Below are 22,218 nucleotides of genomic sequence, written 5' to 3' on the forward strand. Positions count from 1 at the left end.
ATATGTTGACACAATCATAAATGTATTAGGCTCGGTAAGAACGCTTTAATATATAGCTTAATTTTAGCTTGTTATACTAAGTCCGATGTGGTCTAGTGGTTAGGATTTCTGGTTTTCACCCAGACGGCCCGGGTTCGATTCCCGGCGTCGGAGCTTTAATTTTTTTGTGATCGGGTGAAACATGTAACATTTCATGAAAAAGATGAAAAAAGGATTCACAGAATCATCTAAGCGAAATAAATTGCAATTAATTCTCGCAGCATATATTATCATGCAGTTTGCATCTTCCGCAGTGATGTGCCTTCAAGTGTCAATGAAACCGAGACCGGAATGAGATGGGTGACCATCACACCTACATAAGAATGTTCTTTCGCAAATAATGATTTTCTGTTTTAAAGTCATGTTGATGTTTATGCATTTCTTGTCATTTAGTCTGTTGTTATGACATCATCCCCTCGGGGTATAAGTTAGATACAATAACTTAATTTCCTGTGTTTGCTACTCTAGCTCTACGATTCCTCTCCACTACTTAATCGCAGAACAGGAGCTATTCACTCCTGGCACACTTATACAGTGCGTTATCAACAATTTATTTGTATAGTGTTCAAGATTGACCTCTGAAGAGAGAGGAGTATATTTGAAATGATAGTATCAGATAAATTTCTCTTGGCGTGAATTTACATGGATGCACACTATCGATGGATGATACAGTTATGTGCCGCGTACTCTATTGGCCGCTAATCAATTGAAAACTTTGAAAGAGACGAAAAAAGAAATGCATCGGCCGGGAATCGAACCCGGGCCGCCCGCGTGGCAGGCGAGCATTTTTATCTTGTATATTTGTTCAGCTTCATCTCAATTTTTACAATATTTACATATATCACAGAAAACATCAAGTCCCTATACTCATAGGCTTCCTCAGTCTTTCCATATCATTCTTTTGTATTCACTTACATACAATTAAAAACCCTTTTTTTTTTTTTTTTTTTTTTTTTAAACTATTGTCAAACAAATTGTTAGTTATTAAATCATATATATAGTCAATATTTTCCATGAATGTAAAAGTGTCTCTATTAAAAGTCAAAGATTCACATTATATGCATGTACGGCTGGTAATATCCATTCCAGAAACGCAAGTTAATGAATACGATGTATTTTATAAATATGACACGAACATTGGAAATACATTGTAGTGCCTATATTTCATTTTTAAATCAATAAACAAAACCCACACACATACAAAAACACTGTCATACAAAGGTCACTCGTTCCTATCTCGCACAAGACTTATCATATTAAATAACTTTTACATTACAAATTATGTTGTTTCACGTAGTCAATCATTTTCTCAATTCCATAATTAACCCTATCGTTCCAAAAAATTGTTTCTGTCACATCTTCAAATTCTTTTAAAACCAATTCTTCATAATGTTCATAATTGTAATCATCATCATTCAATGTTTTAATTGCCATTCTATCCATTTCGTATGTAATTAACAATTTTCTATTTTTAACCTTTCCAATCAACACATCTCGGCCAACTCGACTTTTTTTATAAACTATTTTTCCAAATTCTTCATGTAATGGTTGTGATGAACTACTAGTATCTAAATCGCACTTTTCCGTATCAATATTCGGTCCGTTATCTTTATGTTTGACTATTCGATTGGGTTTTAATTTTGTAACTATTGTCTTCTCTACAGGTGTGTCAATACTTGAATCTAACCGGTTTATGTGTACGTCGCTAAACCTGTTAGACGAGTCATCTATGTTTACATATAACCGTTCTACATTGTCACCTAACTGTTTTGATGTATATCCAGAGGCATCTTTGGGTTCATTTTCACATTCCATATTGAATTCATCCAGTCTAACACTCGTAATATTATTTTCGGTTTCTACAGTTATATTGTCTAATGTATCTAAACTTGTAACTTGTATTTTATTGCTGCTTTCATTGTATTCTCTTAATCGCTTGTTATCTCTTCTCAATGCTGCCCCAGATTTACGTTTCACCTGCTTATTGTCAGATTTTGAAAACATTATTGATATTCTAGCTTTTTCATCGTCACCATGTACACTATATGTAATTGTACTAAATTCATCACACGCACTTTTTATAGCACTCAATAGAAACTTCGGTAACTTATCCATATTCATCTCAAACTAATTGTCTTAATGATAAAAAAACTTTATGGTGCCTCCAGCCTTGAAAGCTACACGATACATTTGATTTATAATTCTTCTTTACAAATGTTTTTTCCTTAAATAGTTCAAAGTCACTTACTGTCAACAAGGTTCGAAAATATATTCCACTTTCCCTGCTTGGATATCCGAGCAAAACCTTAGAAACAGAAGAATTTTCGCTACTCAGAAAATACGTGTAACCTTTTCAAAACACAAACCGGAAGTCCCTCAGCAGGCGAGCATTCTACCACTGAACCACCGATGCTTATAACTACTTAGTGTTTAACTTGATCATATATGGACACATGTTACCTGATATGTATGGTATATAGCATGTTAATCATACTGACGTTGTCGGCAGAAACGCGACACAAATATATTTGACAAGAGGAAATCGACGTTAATTTAGATCCCATCTGTTCAGCCGCAGTGTAATCGCAGCTCGTGGTTGAAATATAATGACCAGAAATATGCTACTGTCGGCTTCGTGTATAATTTGAAACTTACCGTGGTTAAAATCGTGATATGAAAAGGGGGAGGGATAATTAATCAAGTCTTTCAAAGGAGAATTAATAGCGAAATGAAAAATTCTGTAACGTGACATGATTTTCAGTTGTGGTTTCATATGGCAGACACATATTAGTCATTGATTCAACTGTATAGTCGACTCAGTATGGCACATATATATGTTTGAATGCATTATTATGCTGAATAAATGCGCCTTTATATTGAACGGTTTCTGCTTCCGATATTTACAACCTGGTAAAATTGTGTGAGCTTTGAATACTCTCCTGTCAGGCTGTCAGCTGAATCATATTTATCATATGTTGACACAATCATAAATGTATTAGGCTCGGTAAGAACGCTTTAATATATAGCTTAATTTTAGCTTGTTATACTAAGTCCGATGTGGTCTAGTGGTTAGGATTTCTGGTTTTCACCCAGACGGCCCGGATTCGATTCCCGGCGTCGGAGCTTTAATTTTTTTGTGATCGGGTGAAACATGTAACATTTCATGAAAAAGATGAAAAAAGGATTCACAGAATCATCTAAGCGAAATAAATTGCAATTAATTCTCGCAGCATATATTATCATGCAGTTTGCATCTTCCGCAGTGATGTGCCTTCAAGTGTCAATGAAACCGAGACCGGAATGAGATGGGTGACCATCACACCTACATAAGAATGTTCTTTCGCAAATAATGATTTTCTGTTTTAAAGTCATGTTGATGTTTATGCATTTCTTGTCATTTAGTCTGTTGTTATGACATCATCCCCTCGGGGTATAAGTTAGATACAATAACTTAATTTCCTGTGTTTGCTACTCTAGCTCTACGATTCCTCTCCACTACTTAATCGCAGAACAGGAGCTATTCACTCCTGGCACACTTATACAGTGCGTTATCAACAATTTATTTGTATAGTGTTCAAGATTGACCTCTGAAGAGAGAGGAGTATATTTGAAATGATAGTATCAGATAAATTTCTCTTGGCGTGAATTTACATGGATGCACACTATCCATGGATGATACAGTTATGTGCCGCGTACTCTATTGGCCGCTAATCAATTGAAAACTTTGAAAGAGACGAAAAAAGAAATGCATCGGCCGGGAATCGAACCCGGGCCGCCCGCGTGGCAGGCGAGCATTCTACCACTGAACCACCGATGCTTATAACTACTTAGTGTTTAACTTGATCATATATGGACACATGTTACCTGATATGTATGGTATATAGCATGTTAATCATACTGACGTTGTTGGCAGAAACGCGACACAAATATATTTGACCAGAGGAAATCGACGTTAATTTAGATCCCATCTGTTCAGCCGCAGTGTAATCGCAGCTCGTGGTTGAAATATAATGACCAGAAATATGCTACTGTCGGCTTCGTGTATAATTTGAAACTTACCGTGGTTAAAATCGTGATATGAAAAGGGGGAGGGATAATTAATCAAGTCTTTCAAAGGAGAATTAATAGCGAAATGAAAAATTCTGTAACGTGACATGATTTTCAGTTGTGGTTTCATATGGCAGACACATATTAGTCATTGATTCAACTGTATAGTCGACTCAGTATGGCACATATATATATGTTTGAATGCATTATTATGCTGAATAAATGCGCCTTTATATTGAACGGTTTCTGCTTCCGATATTTACAACCTGGTAAAATTGTGTGAGCTTTGAATACGCTCCTGTCAGGCTGTCAGCTGAATCATATTTATCATATGTTGACACAATCATAAATGTATTAGGCTCGGTAAGAACGCTTTAATATATAGCTTAATTTTAGCTTGTTATACTAAGTCCGATGTGGTCTAGTGGTTAGGATTTCTGGTTTTCACCCAGACGGCCCGGGTTCGATTCCCGGCGTCGGATTAACATGCTATATACCATACATATAAGTAATTGAAATAAATTGCAATTAATTCTCGCAGCATATATTATCATGCAGTTTGCATCTTCCGCAGTGATGTGCCTTCAAGTGTCAATGAAACCGAGACCGGAATGAGATGGGTGACCATCACACCTACATAAGAATGTTCTTTCGCAAATAATGATTTTCTGTTTTAAAGTCATGTTGATGTTTATGCATTTCTTGTCATTTAGTCTGTTGTTATGACATCATCCCCTCGGGGTATAAGTTAGATACAATAACTTAATTTCCTGTGTTTGCTACTCTAGCTCTACGATTCCTCTCCACTACTTAATCGCAGAACAGGAGCTATTCACTCCTGGCACACTTATACAGTGCGTTATCAACAATTTATTTGTATAGTGTTCAAGATTGACCTCTGAAGAGAGAGGAGTATATTTGAAATGATAGTATCAGATAAATTTCTCTTGGCGTGAATTTACATGGATGCACACTATCCATGGATGATACAGTTATGTGCCGCGTACTCTATTGGCCGCTAATCAATTGAAAACTTTGAAAGAGACGAAAGAAGAAATGCATCGGCCGGGAATCGAACCCGGGCCGCCCGCGTGGCAGGCGAGCATTCTACCACTGAACCACCGATGCTTATAACTACTTAGTGTTTAACTTGATCATATATGGACACATGTTACCTGATATGTATGGTATATAGCATGTTAATCATACTGACGTTGTCGGCAGAAACGCGACACAAATATATTTGACCAGAGGAAATCGACGTTAATTTAGATCCCATCTGTTCAGCCGCAGTGTAATCGCAGCTCGTGGTTGAAATATAATGACCAGAAATATGCTACTGTCGGCTTCGTGTATAATTTGAAACTTACCGTGGTTAAAATCGTGATATGAAAAGGGGGAGGGATAATTAATCAAGTCTTTCAAAGGAGAATTAATAGCGAAATGAAAAATTCTGTAACGTGACATGATTTTCAGTTGTGGTTTCATATGGCAGACACATATTAGTCATTGATTCAACTGTATAGTCGACTCAGTATGGCACATATATATGTTTGAATGCATTATTATGCTGAATAAATGCGCCTTTATATTGAACGGTTTCTGCTTCCGATATTTACAACCTGGTAAAATTGTGTGAGCTTTGAATACTCTCCTGTCAGGCTGTCAGCTGAATCATATTTATCATATGTTGACACAATCATAAATGGATTAGGCTCGGTAAGAACGCTTTAATATATAGCTTAATTTTAGCTTGTTATACTAAGTCCGATGTGGTCTAGTGGTTAGGATTTCTGGGTTTCACCCAGACGGCCCGGGTTCGATTCCCGGCGTCGGAGCTTTAATTTTTTTGTGATCGGGTGAAACATGTAACATTTCATGAAAAAGATGAAAAAAGGATTCACAGAATCATCTAAGCGAAATAAATTGCAATTAATTCTCGCAGCATATATTATCATGCAGTTTGCATCTTCCGCAGTGATGTGCCTTCAAGTGTCAATGAAACCGAGACCGGAATGAGATGGGTGACCATCACACCTACATAAGAATGTTCTTTCGCAAATAATGATTTTCTGTTTTAAAGTCATGTTGATGTTTATGCATTTCTTGTCATTTAGTCTGTTGTTATGATATCATCCCCTCGGGGTATAAGTTAGATACAATAACTTAATTTCCTGTGTTTGCTACTCTAGCTCTACGATTCCTCTCCACTACTTAATCGCAGAACAGGAGCTATTCACTCCTGGCACACTTATACAGTGCGTTATCAACAATTTATTTGTATAGTGTTCAAGATTGACCTCTGAAGAGAGAGGAGTATATTTGAAATGATAGTATCAGATAAATTTCTCTTGGCGTGAATTTACATGGATGCACACTATCCATGGATGATACAGTTATGTGCCGCGTACTCTATTGGCCGCTAATCAGTTGAAAACTTTGAAAGAGACGAAAAAAGAAATGCATCGGCCGGGAATCGAACCCGGGCCGCCCGCGTGGCAGGCGAGCATTCTACCACTGAACCACCGATGCTTATAACTACTTAGTGTTTAACTTGATCATATATGGACACATGTTACCTGATATGTATGGTATATAGCATGTTAATCATACTGACGTTGTCGGCAGAAACGCGACACAAATATATTTGACAAGAGGAAATCGACGTTAATTTAGATCCCATCTGTTCAGCCGCAGTGTAATCGCAGCTCGTGGTTGAAATATAATGACCAGAAATATGCTACTGTCGGCTTCGTGTATAATTTGAAACTTACCGTGGTTAAAATCGTGATATGAAAAGGGGGAGGGATAATTAATCAAGTCTTTCAAAGGAGAATTAATAGCGAAATGAAAAATTCTGTAACGTGACATGATTTTCAGTTGTGGTTTCATATGGCAGACACATATTAGTCATTAATTCAACTGTACAGTCGACTCAGTATGGCACATATATATGTTTGAATGCATTATTATGCTGAATAAATGCGCCTTTATATTGAACGGTTTCTGCTTCCGATATTTACAACCTGGTAAAATTGTGTGAGCTTTGAATACTCTCCTGTCAGGCTGTCAGCTGAATCATATTTATCATATGTTGACACAATCATAAATGTATTAGGCTCGGTAAGAACGCTTTAATATATAGCTTAATTTTAGCTTGTTGTACTAAGTCCGATGTGGTCTAGTGGTTAGGATTTCTGGTTTTCACCCAGACGGCCCGGGTTCGATTCCCGGCGTCGGAGCTTTAATTTTTTTGTGATCGGGTGAAACATGTAACATTTCATGAAAAAGATGAAAAAAGGATTCACAGAATCATCTAAGCGAAATAAATTGCAATTAATTCTCGCAGCATATATTATCATGCAGTTTGCATCTTCCGCAGTGATGTGCCTTCAAGTGTCAATGAAACCGAGACCGGAATGAGATGGGTGACCATCACACCTACATAAGAATGTTCTTTCGCAAATAATGATTTTCTGTTTTAAAGTCATGTTGATGTTTATGCATTTCTTGTCATTTAGTCTGTTGTTATGACATCATCCCCTCGGGGTATAAGTTAGATACAATAACATATAGCTTATCGCCCCTGATTAATGGCGGTTGGTGGAAAAATTCACTGGTAAAATATTCTGAGAATCCTGGGTTTTTTAACAGTTTCCATCATTTAAAATACACCAAATATTTATATCAGAGAGGAAGAAACACTAAGATAACTTCCGATCGATCAATTATATTTACAAACATTTATTTACGCTGATTTACGTGTGTGCACATATAACTATATAAACACGTGTTGACTACAAGCCGGTCATCATGGTAGATTTAGGCAAATTGAAAATTGACCTATCGATGGACAAAACCATTAATGACTATCCTCTTTCATCTCTCCCATCAAAGCAAAACAAGAGGACTGGTAAAGCAAAATTAAGCCTTTTCGAGCAAATTGACCCAAACTTGTATGATGAACATGCTAAAATCATCACATTCTACACAAACCTTGACAGAATCCAACCATGGATAAAAACACTAGATATTTACTATTATGACAATCTTGGAAAGGAACCTGATTATGATATTGAATGGTATGACGAACCCAAAACATGGGAAAACCGAAACAACAGTGGAAATTCTGTGATGATTGAAGTATTAAAAAAGGGGGAACTTCAATTTAATATTACATTTTTTGTCACAACAGGAACAATAAGAGTACAAGGCAGTCATTATTATGAGTTTGTGGATATTCATTTTCCAATTCTGAAAGATATTCTTGATAAAGTTCTTACAAACATATCACAAACCAGTCCTACTAATACATGTATTTCACACGAATGTTATGATGACAATAACAATACACACATTAATGAATTATGCCCTGTTGACAAGGTCACTTGTGTATTACCTGACTCCCAGACTGGGTTAAAATCAGTACTAGTACAAGAAGATCAACCTCAAAAAGATGATTTTCAAAGGCTTGAATTAAATTTAGTTGACACGCTGGCTAAAATAGAACACAGTCACAATGAAAACTTCAGCAAAGTATTAACTGCTGTTAAACAATGCAATGATGATGTTCTAGTCTTGGGAAAAGGTAGAAAAGACGACAATGAGATATCAACATTACAATTAAAATATAAAACCGTACAAACAGAAAAACAGACTTTGGAAGTTAAATTAAAACACGAACAAAGCAATATTATGTTAATTAAAGCTCAACATGAAGATCAAATGAAATGTCACAATCAAATACTGGAGGAGACTAGAGCAGAAATGAAAAAGGTATTAACTACTTCAAACTCTGAGATCGACTTTCTATCGGTAAGCCTACAAACCAAAAATGAAGAAATTGACAAACTAACTGATACTCTAAAACGACATACTCAACACTTGGAGAAATTACAAGAAGAAAATATCTCTCTCCGCTCCCAAATGATTTCTCGATTTGAAGATTTTCATCTTGTTAATGCAGACACGAAATATACTGACAAATCTAAACTTGACATTGATAACAAACCAACAATTATTTTAATTGGTACATCCAATACCAAACGTATCAATGCAGAGAAGCTATCGCCATCATTTACAACCAATAAGGTTACTGCTCTCAATTTAGAAGAAACTAAACAAGCTATTTTGGAGATATCGGATAATATTCCAAATCTAGTAGTGTTTCATTCCCTGACGAATGATTTGAAAATAAAATCACCACAGCAATGTGTAGAAGAAATACAAGATATTGTCAAGCTTGCACTTCAAAAATGGCAAAATAGTGGTTGCATCATCTCTCTTACTACTCCTCGACTCGACAGTGTAATTTTCAACACAAATGGACAAATCATAAATGCCTTGTTGAAACAAATATATGATGACAATAAAGATGTTCTACTTGTTGATCATGGCAATATGTTGCGAAATGGAAACCCAATTGCAGAGCTACTAAGTGAAGATAAATTTCATCTCTCTGACTCTGGCGTGTCTCAGCTATCGGCAAACTTAAAGCGTGGAATACACACTGCCTTAAACATTCCCATGCCAAATTCAAGAGGTAGATCCAAATCGCGCAACACAAGAGGACGTGGACGTGGACGTGGCAGAGGTCATCATGAATAACTTGCTTTTTAATATTATACATATTACCATATCATTATGTTGACTTCCTTTAACATGTTTAAAGTCATTTACATATAATTTATATATACATGTACAACTTTATATATTTCTTCTTTTTTTTGGGCTGATAAATTCATATTCTCATTTGAATAGATTTTTCAAATGAAACAGCCATTATGTGAAGAAGTCACACTATTACATGGTCATATATATGTAACCTCTGCTAGGTATAAAATTTCGCCTTTTTTATTTTATTTTATTCATTTTTATTTTTAGTTTTCACATTTGAATCATACTTTTGATCTTGAATTAACCCAGGATATCAGGTTATTCAACCCAAATCAGTTTAATAGTTATTCAGTTAAAAGAGGATACATAGAAAAGAAATTATCTGTCATTATATCATAGACTATTTGTATTTAGAAAACCATTGTAAAAACTATCCTCTAAATAAATCTACTTATTTCAAATATTTACATTTCTGAATATTTTCCTTGTTGTCTCTTCCTTTTATTTAGAGACAAATTTTTATTATTTTTTTTTTTATAGATAGAAAATCTATTCTATTATTTATACCAGATTTAATTGTATCAACCAAAATGCCAAAATCAAACCAATCATCTGTAAAATTTGGTTATTGGAATATAGGTGGCTTATTTTCAAAGGGCATGAATAAAGCAGAGGATCCCCTTTTTCTGAAAAATATAGAGAATTACGACATTGTTTTTTTAGTCGAAACTCATGTGGGATATAATTCCCAAATACACAATATTGGTAAATTTCATTATCATCCAATATGTAGAAAATTATCAAATAATAACCGTCATTTTGGGGGTATAGCAATTCTACAGAAAAGTCACGTTAAACCTCATGTCAAAATATTGATTAACAGTAATCCAGATTATCAATGGATTAAATTAGAAAAATCCTTTTTTGGATTTAAAAGTGACCTATTTATTTGTGTACTGTACAACCCCCCTGTTACGTCTAAATATACCCAAGAACTCTCTTCTGATGTTTTTGAATGCATAGAAAAAGATATCTTTCAGTATAAAAAAATGGGTGAAATTTTGTTATGTGGAGATTTTAATGCCAGAATAGGCTCTGAAAATGACTTTATAGTAAACGATGATTCAAAATTTACTCCAATTTTTGATACATACCCTACTGACAAAAACATTATGACAAGAAAAAGTCGAGACCAAAAAATTGATCAAAGAGGCAAAGAAGTTTTGGATTTTTGCATTAGTAAACAAATAAGAATTTTAAATGGCAGAGTTCTTGGTGATACATTTGGTAATTTTACTTGCTATACCCCCAATGGTGCAAGTGTGGTTGATTATGTTGCTGTGTCGGAAGAAATTCTTGAAAATGTACTGTATTTTAAAGTATCCAGATTTATTCCCACATTATCTGATTGTCATTGTAAACTTGAGTGGGAATTATCTGCAAAATATTGTGTTCCTGGAGAAAATGATATTCCAATCCAGTTGAAAAATATGACACCTAATTATATCTGGACTGACTGTTCAGCAATAAAATTTCAAGAAACACTTTCTTCAGATAAACTACAAAACTACATACTAGAATTCAACAATAGCACAATTCAATTTACTCAGACATCAGTAGATGAAGCATCATCAAAACTTTCAAACATCTTTTTATCAGCAGCAAATCTATCACTTAAACGACCTTTAAAAAAACACACAAACAAACAAAAAAACAAAAAGTGGTTTGACGCAAGTTTACAACAAGCTCGAACTAACTTGCTTAATTATGGAAAAATTTATTCAAGATTTCCATATGATCCAATTATCAAAAATCACTTTTATAAACTGAATCGTGAATACTCCAAACTAAGGAAATATAAATACAAACAATACAAACAATCATTGATTAGTCAGCTGGACTCCTTGCACGAAGAGAATCCAAAACTGTATTGGAACTTAATTAATGAACTACAGGAAAAAAATGAAACTAAAAAAAAATGTGGAGTACAACCATCAACTTTGATATCACATTTCTAAAAGTTGTCACAACTGAAAGGTGAATTTCAAAGTAGATATACAGAGCTATGTGAAAAACTGAAACAGTTAGAAAACTCAAAATGTTTCAACGAGTTGGACTCCGTTATCACTGAGTCTGAAATATCCAAAGCCATTTCACACTTAAAATGCAATAAATCATCAGGCTTGGATAACATTAGTAATAATATGATAAAGAATGGACAGACTTTCCTTTTAAAAAGTTTTCAACAGATGTTTAATACTTGTCTGTCTTCAGGTATATACCCAACATCTTGGGCTGAAGGTTATATTACACCAATTTTTAAAAGCAACGATACAAGTGACCCTAACAATTATAGAGGAATAACAATAACAAGTGCAATTGGAAAGCTTTTTAATAGAATATTAAGTCTAAGACTGGACAAATTTCTTCAGGAACATAATATTATACATGATAGTCAAATTGGATTCACAAGGAAAGCCAGAACTGCAGATCATATGTTTATTTTAAACTGTCTTATTAACAAATACTGTAATTCAAAAGAAGGTAGACTGTTTGCCTGTTTTGTTGATTTTCAGAAGGCTTTTGATACTGTTATACATACAGGGATCAAGATTAAACTACTAGATATTGGGGCTGGGTCTTATTTTTATAACATTATTAAAAGTATGTATGAAATTAGCAAATCATGTGTCAAAATTCAAAATCAAGTAAGTGATTTTTTCCCATTAGATATTGGAGTCAAACAAGGTGACAACCTCAGTCCGAATTTATTCAAGATATTCATAAATGATTTGCCCAGATATTTGTCAGATACTAGAGACCCAGTTAATGTCAATGACAAAGATCTACATTGTTTAATGTATGCTGATGATATTGTTTTATTATCTACATCAGCTGAAGGACTACGAGAAAAGCTGGGAATGCTTGATAAATTTTGCAAAGATTGGTGTCTCAATGTGAATACTAATAAGACAAAGGTGCTGATTTTCAACAAGGCAGGCAGACATGTAAAACAGATATTCACATTTCAGAATATAAATCTGGAATGTGTTTCAAAATACAAATACCTAGGTTTATATTTAAGCTCATCTGGTTCATTCAGTTATGCTCAAAATGAACTATACAAAAAATCCCTGAAAGCTCATTTCAAATTAAGGAAAGATCTTTTATCACTTAATCCTGATGTAAAAACAAGTATTCATGTTTTTGACCACACTGTAAAACCTATTTTATTATATGGTAGCGAAATATGGGGGATGTTTAATCCTCTTTCCTCTAAATGTAAGAAGGAAGATATATCTTTTGAAAAATTATATTCAGGTTTACCCTGTGAGAAACTTCATATAAAATTTTGTAAATTTATACTTGGGGTACACAAGAAAACAACAAATGCTGCAGTGTTATCTGAACTTGGAAGATTTCCAATATATTTTAATATTATAAAAGGAATGTTATTGTACTGGTATAGATTAGAGAATTTAGGTAATAATTTTCCTCTATTAAAAGAGGCATATACACAATCAAAGACACTACATCACATGAATATAACATCATGGTATGGTTCAATAAATGTTGTTTTTAAAATACTTGGTATTGACTATACAAATGCCATAAATGCTCCATTTTGTGAATCCTTATACAAATTTAAGAAATATATACAAACCAAGCTATCAATATTGTTTATTAGCTGTTGGAAAAACAAATAGATAAATTTTCAGACAGTAAACTGAAAACCTACCTTTTATATAAAACAAATTTTGGTTTTGAAAAATATCTAACATTGATCAAGAATTTTGAACTTAGAAGAAGTTTTACTAAATTACGTGTATCTTCTCATAGATTACAAATAGAATTAGGTAGATATCAGGGTATTCCCCGAATTAACAGAATATGTAATAAATGTTCTTCCAATACTGTCGAAGATGAGGCTCATTTTCTATTTGATTGTAACAAATTTGAGGATGATAGAAATTGTATGTTAGCTAGTATTGCACAATATAATTCTTATTTTAATCATATGAACAGTCAAAGCAAAATTATCTGGTTATTTAGTGTAGAAAATGTTGAGTTACTTAAAATAATATGTAATTTTATATACAAACATCTTCCTTAGTGAAGATTAGTTAAAGGAAATCTATGTGTGTATATACATTTGATTGGACATAGAAAATTATATTCATCTGAATATCACAAACATCATAGCCGATTAAAAAAAAAAATAATTGTTAAGATATATTATTTATTCAAATGTTCTCTTATATCCTTGAGGCATCGTCCCCTGGTATCAACTGCATTCAAGTTACCTATGATGCTTCCTTGTTTGCTTTTGATACAGGTAGGAAAGAGACATTTACACACATTTTACATGCCTATGGCCCATAAGGTATCGCCCCCTGGTGTCAGCTGCCTTTAGGAAACCATAATGCTTTCCTATTTGCTGCTGACACAGGATGAGTCATGGACATGTTTAATTTCTACTTTCTTTTTGGCTAATTATTATATATTTAATTGATCCAACTTTTTGTGTACTATACATATGTGGATATCTATTTTTCTTTTTTTTTCTTTTTGGGCTGCTTGTTTGTTATCTATATCAACCACACTTGCAATAAAATGCATTAGTATTAAAAAAAAACAACATACTATAGATTCTTTATCTACGTATTCTTTAAGAACTTAAATAGTTCTCGTTTAACTTTTTTTTTTTTTTTTATCTCATTGTTTGTATTGTATTATCAAAAAATTATTGATGTTGTAATGTTTATGCCCTTTGGGGCCCATAATTGGAAATAAAATATCTTATCTTATAACTTAATTTCCTGTGTTTGCTACTCTAGCTCTACGATTCCTCTCCACTACTTAATCGCAGAACAGGAGCTATTCACTCCTGGCACACTTATACAGTGCGTTATCAACAATTTATTTGTATAGTGTTCAAGATTGACCTCTGAAGAGAGAGGAGTATATTTGAAATGATAGTATCAGATAAATTTCTCTTGGCGTGAATTTACATGGATGCACACTATCCATGGATGATACAGTTATGTGCCGCGTACTCTATTGGCCGCTAATCAATTGAAAACTTTGAAAGAGACGAAAAAAGAAATGCATCGGCCGGGAATCGAACCCGGGCCGCCCGCGTGGCAGGCGAGCATTCTACCACTGAACCACCGATGCTTATAACTACTTAGTGTTTAACTTGATCATATATGGACACATGTTACCTGATATGTATGGTATATAGCATGTTAATCATACTGACGTTGTCGGCAGAAACGCGACACAAATATATTTGACAAGAGGAAATCGACGTTAATTTAGATCCCATCTGTTCAGCCGCAGTGTAATCGCAGCTCGTGGTTGAAATATAATGACCAGAAATATGCTACTGTCGGCTTCGTGTATAATTTGAAACTTACCGTGGTTAAAATCGTGATATGAAAAGGGGGAGGGATAATTAATCAAGTCTTTCAAAGGAGAATTAATAGCGAAATGAAAAATTCTGTAACGTGACATGATTTTCAGTTGTGGTTTCATATGGCAGACACATATTAGTCATTGATTCAACTGTATAGTCGACTCAGTATGGCACATATATATATGTTTGAATGCATTATAATGCTGAATAAATGCGCCTTTATATTGAACGGTTTCTGCTTCCGATATTTACAACCTGGTAAAATTGTGTGAGCTTTGAATACGCTCCTGTCAGGCTGTCAGCTGAATCATATTTATCATATGTTGACACAATCATAAATGTATTAGGCTCGGTAAGAACGCTTTAATATATAGCTTAATTTTAGCTTGTTATACTAAGTCCGATGTGGTCTAGTGGTTAGGATTTCTGGTTTTCACCCAGACGGCCCGGGTTTGGCTTCCGGTCAGTGTTTTGAAGTGTGTGCACGTCTTTTGAGAGTAGGATATTTTGATTCTGTTTTCAAGGTTAAGCTCGGAATTCCAAGCAGAGAAATGTGTACCATTATCGGACCTTGTTTGCAGTAAGTCAATTCTACTATTTTTAAGAGAAAAACTGTTTAAAATAACTATTTTGACAGCTATATTGTTTATCGCACCTGATCAGAGGTACCCTTGGGTTATTTTTTTTCATTCATGAAAATTGTGACTGTGCGTTATGGATAGATTACCTAAGTTTTTAATAAAGGCAATAGAATGTGCATGTGAGGAATATGGAATTATAACGTATAGTTTCCATGGTGATAATGACAAAACAAGAATTTCGATTATGTTTTCGAATACTGATACAAATAAGCAGGTAAAACGTAAATCTGGTTCGGCAAGAAGGAGAGACAATAAACGTTTGAAAGAATTTAATGACACTAAAAGTAACACAGAAGTTTTGAACGTCGATGATATTGAAGGTATTGATATTGATAATATGAACATTGATGCGTGTACCGTGGATGAATCCGAGGAACGTACAATGAATACAGACATTTCCCTTTTGGGAGCCTCTTCATTCACACACAGTATTCCAATTGAACATGTGGATGAGAATATAGAACGATGTACATTTAAAAAACAAGTTACAGTTGATATACCCGTAAAACAAGCTATTAATAGTGACAGGAATTTACCTGTAGGAGAGACAATAGAGTGTAACGAAAAACGTAAACAAATAGTGAAACGTAAACAAAGTAAAGAAAGTGAAATAAAACAACAAAGTAGTATTGTATGTGATAAAGATTCTTTAGAATCGAAAAATGAAGAATTCGAAAAGATTGTTTGTAAAAGAAGTCGTACAAGTGGTGATGTTTTGATCGGAAAGATAATTGATATGAACATTATAGTTACATGTAATGTAACTAGAAAATCTATTGAAGCGGTTGATAAGCGGGATGCAAGATATGAACATTATTTACGATTACTTTTTAAGGAGTTTGATGATATAACAGAGACGGATTTTTATACGGATCAAGCGAAGGAAGCAATTCAACTGATGATTAACTATGTGAAAAGTCATAAAATGTCGGCATTATGATAAAGTTATTTATAAGTCTTTTGTGTGATAGGTTTGCGTGAAGTTTTGTATAATTCTGTGAGTGATTTAATTCATATATATTGTTTTGTGGTATATACTTAATTGCAAGCTATTATTTTTGTTGTTTATTTATGAAACACTTTGACTTCGTTGAATGCGTTTTCAGGAATGGAATCCGTCCGTAAACGCTACAAATGAACATTGTTGAATTTTTGAATAGACAGTAAAAATAAATGTTGAATACTAGGTATCTATATACGGTGCTATAAATATAATGAAGTAAATATAGGATGTGTATGATGGGTATTGGTTGTAAGATGAAAGAATGCTGCAGAATGGTAGTATAGGGACTCCATGTTTTCTGTGATAATATGTAAAACTTGTTGTAAATAGTATTGAGGTTTAATAAATATAAAGATAAAAAAAAAAAAAAAAGGATTTCTGGTTTTCACCCAGACGGCCCGGGTTCGATTCCCGGCGTCGGAGCTTTAATTTTTTTGTGATCGGGTGAAACATGTAACATTTCATGAAAAAGATGAAAAAAGGATTCACAGAATCATCTAAGCGAAATAAATTGCAATTAATTCTCGCAGCATATATTATCATGCAGTTTGCATCTTCCGCAGTGATGTGCCTTCAAGTGTCAATGAAACCGAGACCGGAATGAGATGGGTGACCATCACACATACATAAGAATGTTCTTTCGCAAATAATGATTTTCTGTTTTAAAGTCATGTTGATGTTTATGCATTTCTTGTCATTTAGTCTGTTGTTATGACATCATCCCCTCGGGGTATAAGTTAGATACAATAACTTAATTTCCTGTGTTTGCTACTCTAGCTCTACGATTCCTCTCCACTACTTAATCGCAGAACAGGAGCTATTCACTCCTGGCACACTTATACAGTGCGTTATCAACAATTTATTTGTATAGTGTTCAAGATTGACCTCTGAAGAGAGAGGAGTATATTTGAAATGATAGTATCAGATAAATTTCTCTTGGCGTGAATTTACATGGATGCACACTATCCATGGATGATACAGTTATGTGCCGCGTACTCTATTGGCCGCTAATCAATTGAAAACTTTGAAAGAGACGAAAAAAGAAATGCATCGGCCGGGAATCGAACCCGGGCCGCCCGCGTGGCAGGCGAGCATTCTACCACTGAACCACCGATGCTTATAACTACTTAGTGTTTAACTTGATCATATATGGACACATGTTACCTGATATGTATGGTATATAGCATGTTAATCATACTGACGTTGTCTGCAGAAACGCGACACAAATATATTTGACAAGAGGAAATCGACGTTAATTGAGATCCCATCTGTTCAGCCGCAGTGTAATCGCAGCTCGTGGTTGAAATATAATGACCAGAAATATGCTACTGTCGGCTTCGTGTATAATTTGAAACTTACCGTCTTTAAAATCGTGATATGAAAAGGGGGAGGGATAATTAATCAAGTCTTTCAAAGGAGAATTAATAGCGAAATGAAAAATTCTGTAACGTGACATGATTTTCAGTTGTGGTTTCATATGGCAGACACATATAAGTCATTGATTCAACTGTATAGTCGACTCAGTATGGCACATATATATATGTTTGAATGCATTATTATGCTGAACCCAGCAAACACAAAAACATCTTTAAAATGTTTTTAAAATGTTGTGTCTAATGTCATGAAAATATCACAAAAAAACGTGAGAAAAACATTAAATGTATGGTAGAATATATATCGCTAAAACGTTTTCTAATATATTTTCTAAAATATTTGCATAATATAATTAAAATGTTGTAAAGAAATATCATGATAATGTGAAAAACAATGGCGTGTTAAACATTTTGATAATCTTTTAAAAAATATTTTCTAGAAATATTTTCTGAACGTTTGAAAAACATCATGAACATCAAATAATGTTATAAAAATGTTTTTTGGATGTTTTCTTGCAAGTGAGACTGTGCCTAAAAAATGTTTTCAAAATGTTTTAAGAAGATGTTTTTGGTTGATATCAAGATCATATCAATATAAAAATTTCTGTACTTTTGATTGAATAAATCAGTTGTTTTGCTAAGCATATGAAATTCACAATTCAAAGTCTCTAAAAACAAGAAGTATCTACAAATTTTGACACATCCAAAATGGCAGACACAACTCATCATGGTCAAGCCACTTACCAAATATGAAGTCATTCTGTTCATAAGCATTACTAATTAAAGTAATGAAAAATGTGAGAACATTCAACATTTTGAAATACAATGTATAAGCAAACAGGAAACAGGTGCCAGATACAAAAATGTTCACACATCACGGTTCATCACTTTCAAGCAGCTCATTAAATATGAACTCATCTTTATCAGCAGTTTTGGGAAAAACAGTGATGAAAATATTTGTCGGACAAAATCTGACAAATATAGGTGAACAGACGACAGACAGTGCAAGAAAGCCCATTATTCCAACCACAATGGTATAATGTTTAGTTTTTCACTCTCAACTTTTATTACCTATCTTATACACATCATGCATATGTCAACCTGAACATGCATGACATATATGCCATTGGACATTATGCAAACATTATACACATTTTTAAGTTCAAGTTACATTGACTAAAACTTGTGTCCCAAATTCAGATTTTTCAATACAACTTCTCTTTCTAAACTAAAACACTACACTTCTAATAGGGTTACATCTTAAGTCAATAATCATTGATAATTGGCTAAAGAGATGAGAACAAAACACCATTTTACATCAACTATTTGATTTATTTAAGAATACATTGAAAAAGTCAATCAATTGTCTTATTCAAAATCACTTGGAATGTCTTGTAGTGTCTTATATCTTTTTCTTGCTGTGCCATGCTTCTGAAAAAAAAATTTAATCTTACATTCATATATAATTTCTTGCACATTCCTTTATTATAGAACGATTCACGTTGCCTGAAGGATATACATCCCCTCCCCTTTAAAGTATTGAAACAAATAACGATGATAGTCTGTCGGAAGGGGACGATAAATGGCTGACTGTGTTAAGAGAGAGCAATATGCCACGCTGAACTTCATTTAGTTATTAAAAAAAAACACATAAAAAACTTTAGACTAGATATGTGTCCGGTCAAGAGTCTTATTTCATTATACTCGTTGATTGTTGTCTATCATAATTTTTTTCTTTTATTGTTTTGTATAAATCAGGCTGTTGTTTTTCTTGTTTTTTTTAGTTTTCATTAAATGCATTGTATATAATGTAGGGGCCTTTACAAGCCCTGCTACATAATGTCATTAAACATCTTATTGTCCTTTTTGCATGTTTTGAGTGATAAACTCTGTAGAGTGACATAGTTTATAACTTGTCATTTGTATCTAAGGGCATATGATACAGTCCTAGAAGTATACTATAGGCACATAATAACTTATTGAAGTGTTACGCATTGTTTTCGCAATGATGATAATAATATAACTTAACTTTCGAGAAACACACAGATGTCATTAAATGAGTTGTTTATATGTATTTGAAATACTTCAAAGGAAAGCAAATATGTTGTTTATGAAAGCACACTGTTGGACTAAAAGATTGATTTAAATAAACAACTTGTTTCTATTTTGTCACAAAAAAAATAATTTATTCAAATATCCAGATATCTTTTCTGTATTGTATGCCCTTAATCTTGAATGTAATGCATTGTTTATGCTAAATATTTGAATTAAATATGGAATAACAGTAATTCTGTATAAAAATCTTACTTCAAAAAAAAATTCTACTGAAAGGTTGTAGACATTCCAAAGAACCTGCGCCACTTCCAAATTGTAAACCTGCATATTGAACTTGTCCTTTGTGGCTTTTCTTTTAGCTCCTGTTAAAAAATAAAAGATACATTGTATGTACATTGTGTGTATGAAGCAATAAATATAATTTTAAGCAACAGTTTATATTATCTTGCTTGTACTGAAGTCTTACATAGTCTTTTTAATGTTCATTAAGCTGTTAAGGGAAATTTAATTTACTGTTTTGCAAATACATACATACACTGATTTTACTAGAAAAAAAAATCTCCATATTCAAATGGTGCTTATATTAGTGTTATTGTAACTTGTTTGTGTGCCTCGGAAACAAGGTATTGAGTCATGCTTATTGCAATAGTTGTTGTTGGTTTAAGTCTGTCAAATTTCTTTTTCATAATGTGTATTTAATGTAGGCAGTTAGTTGTTTTGTTTCAATTGTGTTGAGAAAAATTTAACATTTGTTTTTCAAGGCTTCAAAGTGGACTATATGGCATTGGTTTTCTCAGTTTTGAAAGCCGTACAGTGACCTATAATTTCTTTTATCCAAGTCATTTAAATTCTGGTGGATAACTGTCTCATACACCTTATCGCTATTTCAGTATTTGGAAATCTGTCCCGCTTGAACTTTTGACGTCAGCATACGTCATACAATAATACACCTTATCGCTATTCCTGCTTGACCCGAGAATCTATCCTGCTTGAACTTTTGACGTCAAACAACAATCACTTTTCCATTGTGGCATCAGATATTTTTTATGATGATGTCAAAATTTTAAGGGAACATGTGACAGTTGTGTGATGTCCAGTAATGGTGGACAAATAGCGATAAGGTGTATTACTTTCAATTGTGGTGTCAAATATTTTCTAATATGACGTCAACATTTTACGGGAACTTTTATGATGTCCATGGCAAGTAATGGCGGACAAATAGCGATAAGGTGTATTGGCAATCAAACTGTGACAAACACACAAGCCACATATCTTTATAATTTTTTTATATCAATGAACAAATTCATAATTGGTGTACGTAGATGCTTGATGGAGCTACTTATAAGATAAATGTATAGACTATTTACAAGTATCACTCCAAACGTTTGCTTGCCTTGGGCAGGGGCCCCCCTTTTTTCAAAACCTTGATCCGCACCTCCAGAAACAGATGTAATTTGGTTCCGATTATGATTGAACACACACAATGAATGCACAAGTTTCATCTTAACAGATTAATCATTCTTACCAAGTGAGTATATATCGCGTAACAAACAATTTTCTTGGCTCTCTTTGTTGATATCCTGTCTTCCGTTTCGAAATTCAAATTTCAAAATCATTTCCGGTGATAAAACAAAAGTCGATTCCGGAAAAGGTCGGTTTTCCGTAAATCATATAAACGATACGAAAATTGAACTTAGTACAGTTACAGTTTTCATTTCTTAATTTCTAAAATATACACGAACGAAATGAATAAACATTAAAGAAAGGTGATTGTTTATTAATACATTATTGCTTAATTTAATGTTGACTCTTTTGAATTTTAATATAAGAAGGAATAAAATCTGACTTCAAGGATCTTCAACTGAGATATCAATTAAGGATTTCAACCATAGTGTCTTGCTTGTCATGATATTGATGAAATGTAGTACTATATCTTATCCTGAAAAAAAACGAGCTAATTCCACATAACGTTGTTTGTGGGGTTTTGAATAAAGTTTAAATAAAATGTTATTTTTATATCCGTAA

The 22,218-nt window shown here is 33.5% G+C and overlaps 1 long non-coding RNA gene and 10 other non-coding genes across 12 annotated transcripts; 5 read left to right on the forward strand and 6 right to left on the reverse strand.

The window, feature by feature from the left end:
• The first annotated feature begins 81 nt into the window (after positions 1–81).
• Trnae-uuc (transfer RNA glutamic acid (anticodon UUC)) lies at positions 82–153 on the forward strand. Its single transcript has one exon. It is a non-coding gene; the product is annotated as a tRNA-Glu (tRNA).
• Positions 154–3,090: 2,937 nt separating this feature from the next.
• Positions 3,091–3,162, forward strand: Trnae-uuc (transfer RNA glutamic acid (anticodon UUC)). Its single transcript has one exon. It is a non-coding gene; the product is annotated as a tRNA-Glu (tRNA).
• A 623-nt stretch (positions 3,163–3,785) lies between these two features.
• On the reverse strand, positions 3,786–3,856 carry Trnag-gcc (transfer RNA glycine (anticodon GCC)). The gene has a single exon. It is a non-coding gene; the product is annotated as a tRNA-Gly (tRNA).
• Positions 3,857–4,496: 640 nt separating this feature from the next.
• On the forward strand, positions 4,497–4,568 carry Trnae-uuc (transfer RNA glutamic acid (anticodon UUC)). The gene has a single exon. It is a non-coding gene; the product is annotated as a tRNA-Glu (tRNA).
• Positions 4,569–5,143: 575 nt separating this feature from the next.
• Positions 5,144–5,214, reverse strand: Trnag-gcc (transfer RNA glycine (anticodon GCC)). The gene has a single exon. It is a non-coding gene; the product is annotated as a tRNA-Gly (tRNA).
• Positions 5,215–5,852: 638 nt separating this feature from the next.
• On the forward strand, positions 5,853–5,924 carry Trnae-uuc (transfer RNA glutamic acid (anticodon UUC)). Its single transcript has one exon. It is a non-coding gene; the product is annotated as a tRNA-Glu (tRNA).
• A 623-nt stretch (positions 5,925–6,547) lies between these two features.
• Trnag-gcc (transfer RNA glycine (anticodon GCC)) lies at positions 6,548–6,618 on the reverse strand. Its single transcript has one exon. It is a non-coding gene; the product is annotated as a tRNA-Gly (tRNA).
• A 638-nt stretch (positions 6,619–7,256) lies between these two features.
• Positions 7,257–7,328, forward strand: Trnae-uuc (transfer RNA glutamic acid (anticodon UUC)). The gene has a single exon. It is a non-coding gene; the product is annotated as a tRNA-Glu (tRNA).
• Positions 7,329–14,809: 7,481 nt separating this feature from the next.
• On the reverse strand, positions 14,810–14,880 carry Trnag-gcc (transfer RNA glycine (anticodon GCC)). Its single transcript has one exon. It is a non-coding gene; the product is annotated as a tRNA-Gly (tRNA).
• Positions 14,881–17,811: 2,931 nt separating this feature from the next.
• On the reverse strand, positions 17,812–17,882 carry Trnag-gcc (transfer RNA glycine (anticodon GCC)). The gene has a single exon. It is a non-coding gene; the product is annotated as a tRNA-Gly (tRNA).
• Positions 17,883–19,449: 1,567 nt separating this feature from the next.
• LOC127721226 (uncharacterized) lies at positions 19,450–21,779 on the reverse strand. 2 transcript variants are annotated; one of them, XR_007991084.1, is made up of 3 exons: positions 21,719–21,779; positions 20,446–20,555; positions 19,450–19,569 (listed from the first exon to the last, which is right to left on the reverse strand). It is a non-coding gene; the product is annotated as an uncharacterized LOC127721226 (long non-coding RNA). The 2 variants fall into 2 exon arrangements; XR_007991083.1 differs by having other exon boundaries at positions 20,446–21,779.
• Between the last annotated feature and the right edge of the window lie 439 nt (positions 21,780–22,218).

Source organism: Mytilus californianus, unplaced genomic scaffold, assembly GCF_021869535.1.
Source record: "Mytilus californianus isolate M0D057914Y unplaced genomic scaffold, xbMytCali1.0.p SCAF_12, whole genome shotgun sequence".
Lineage (NCBI taxonomy): Eukaryota > Metazoa > Mollusca > Bivalvia > Mytilida > Mytilidae > Mytilus > Mytilus californianus.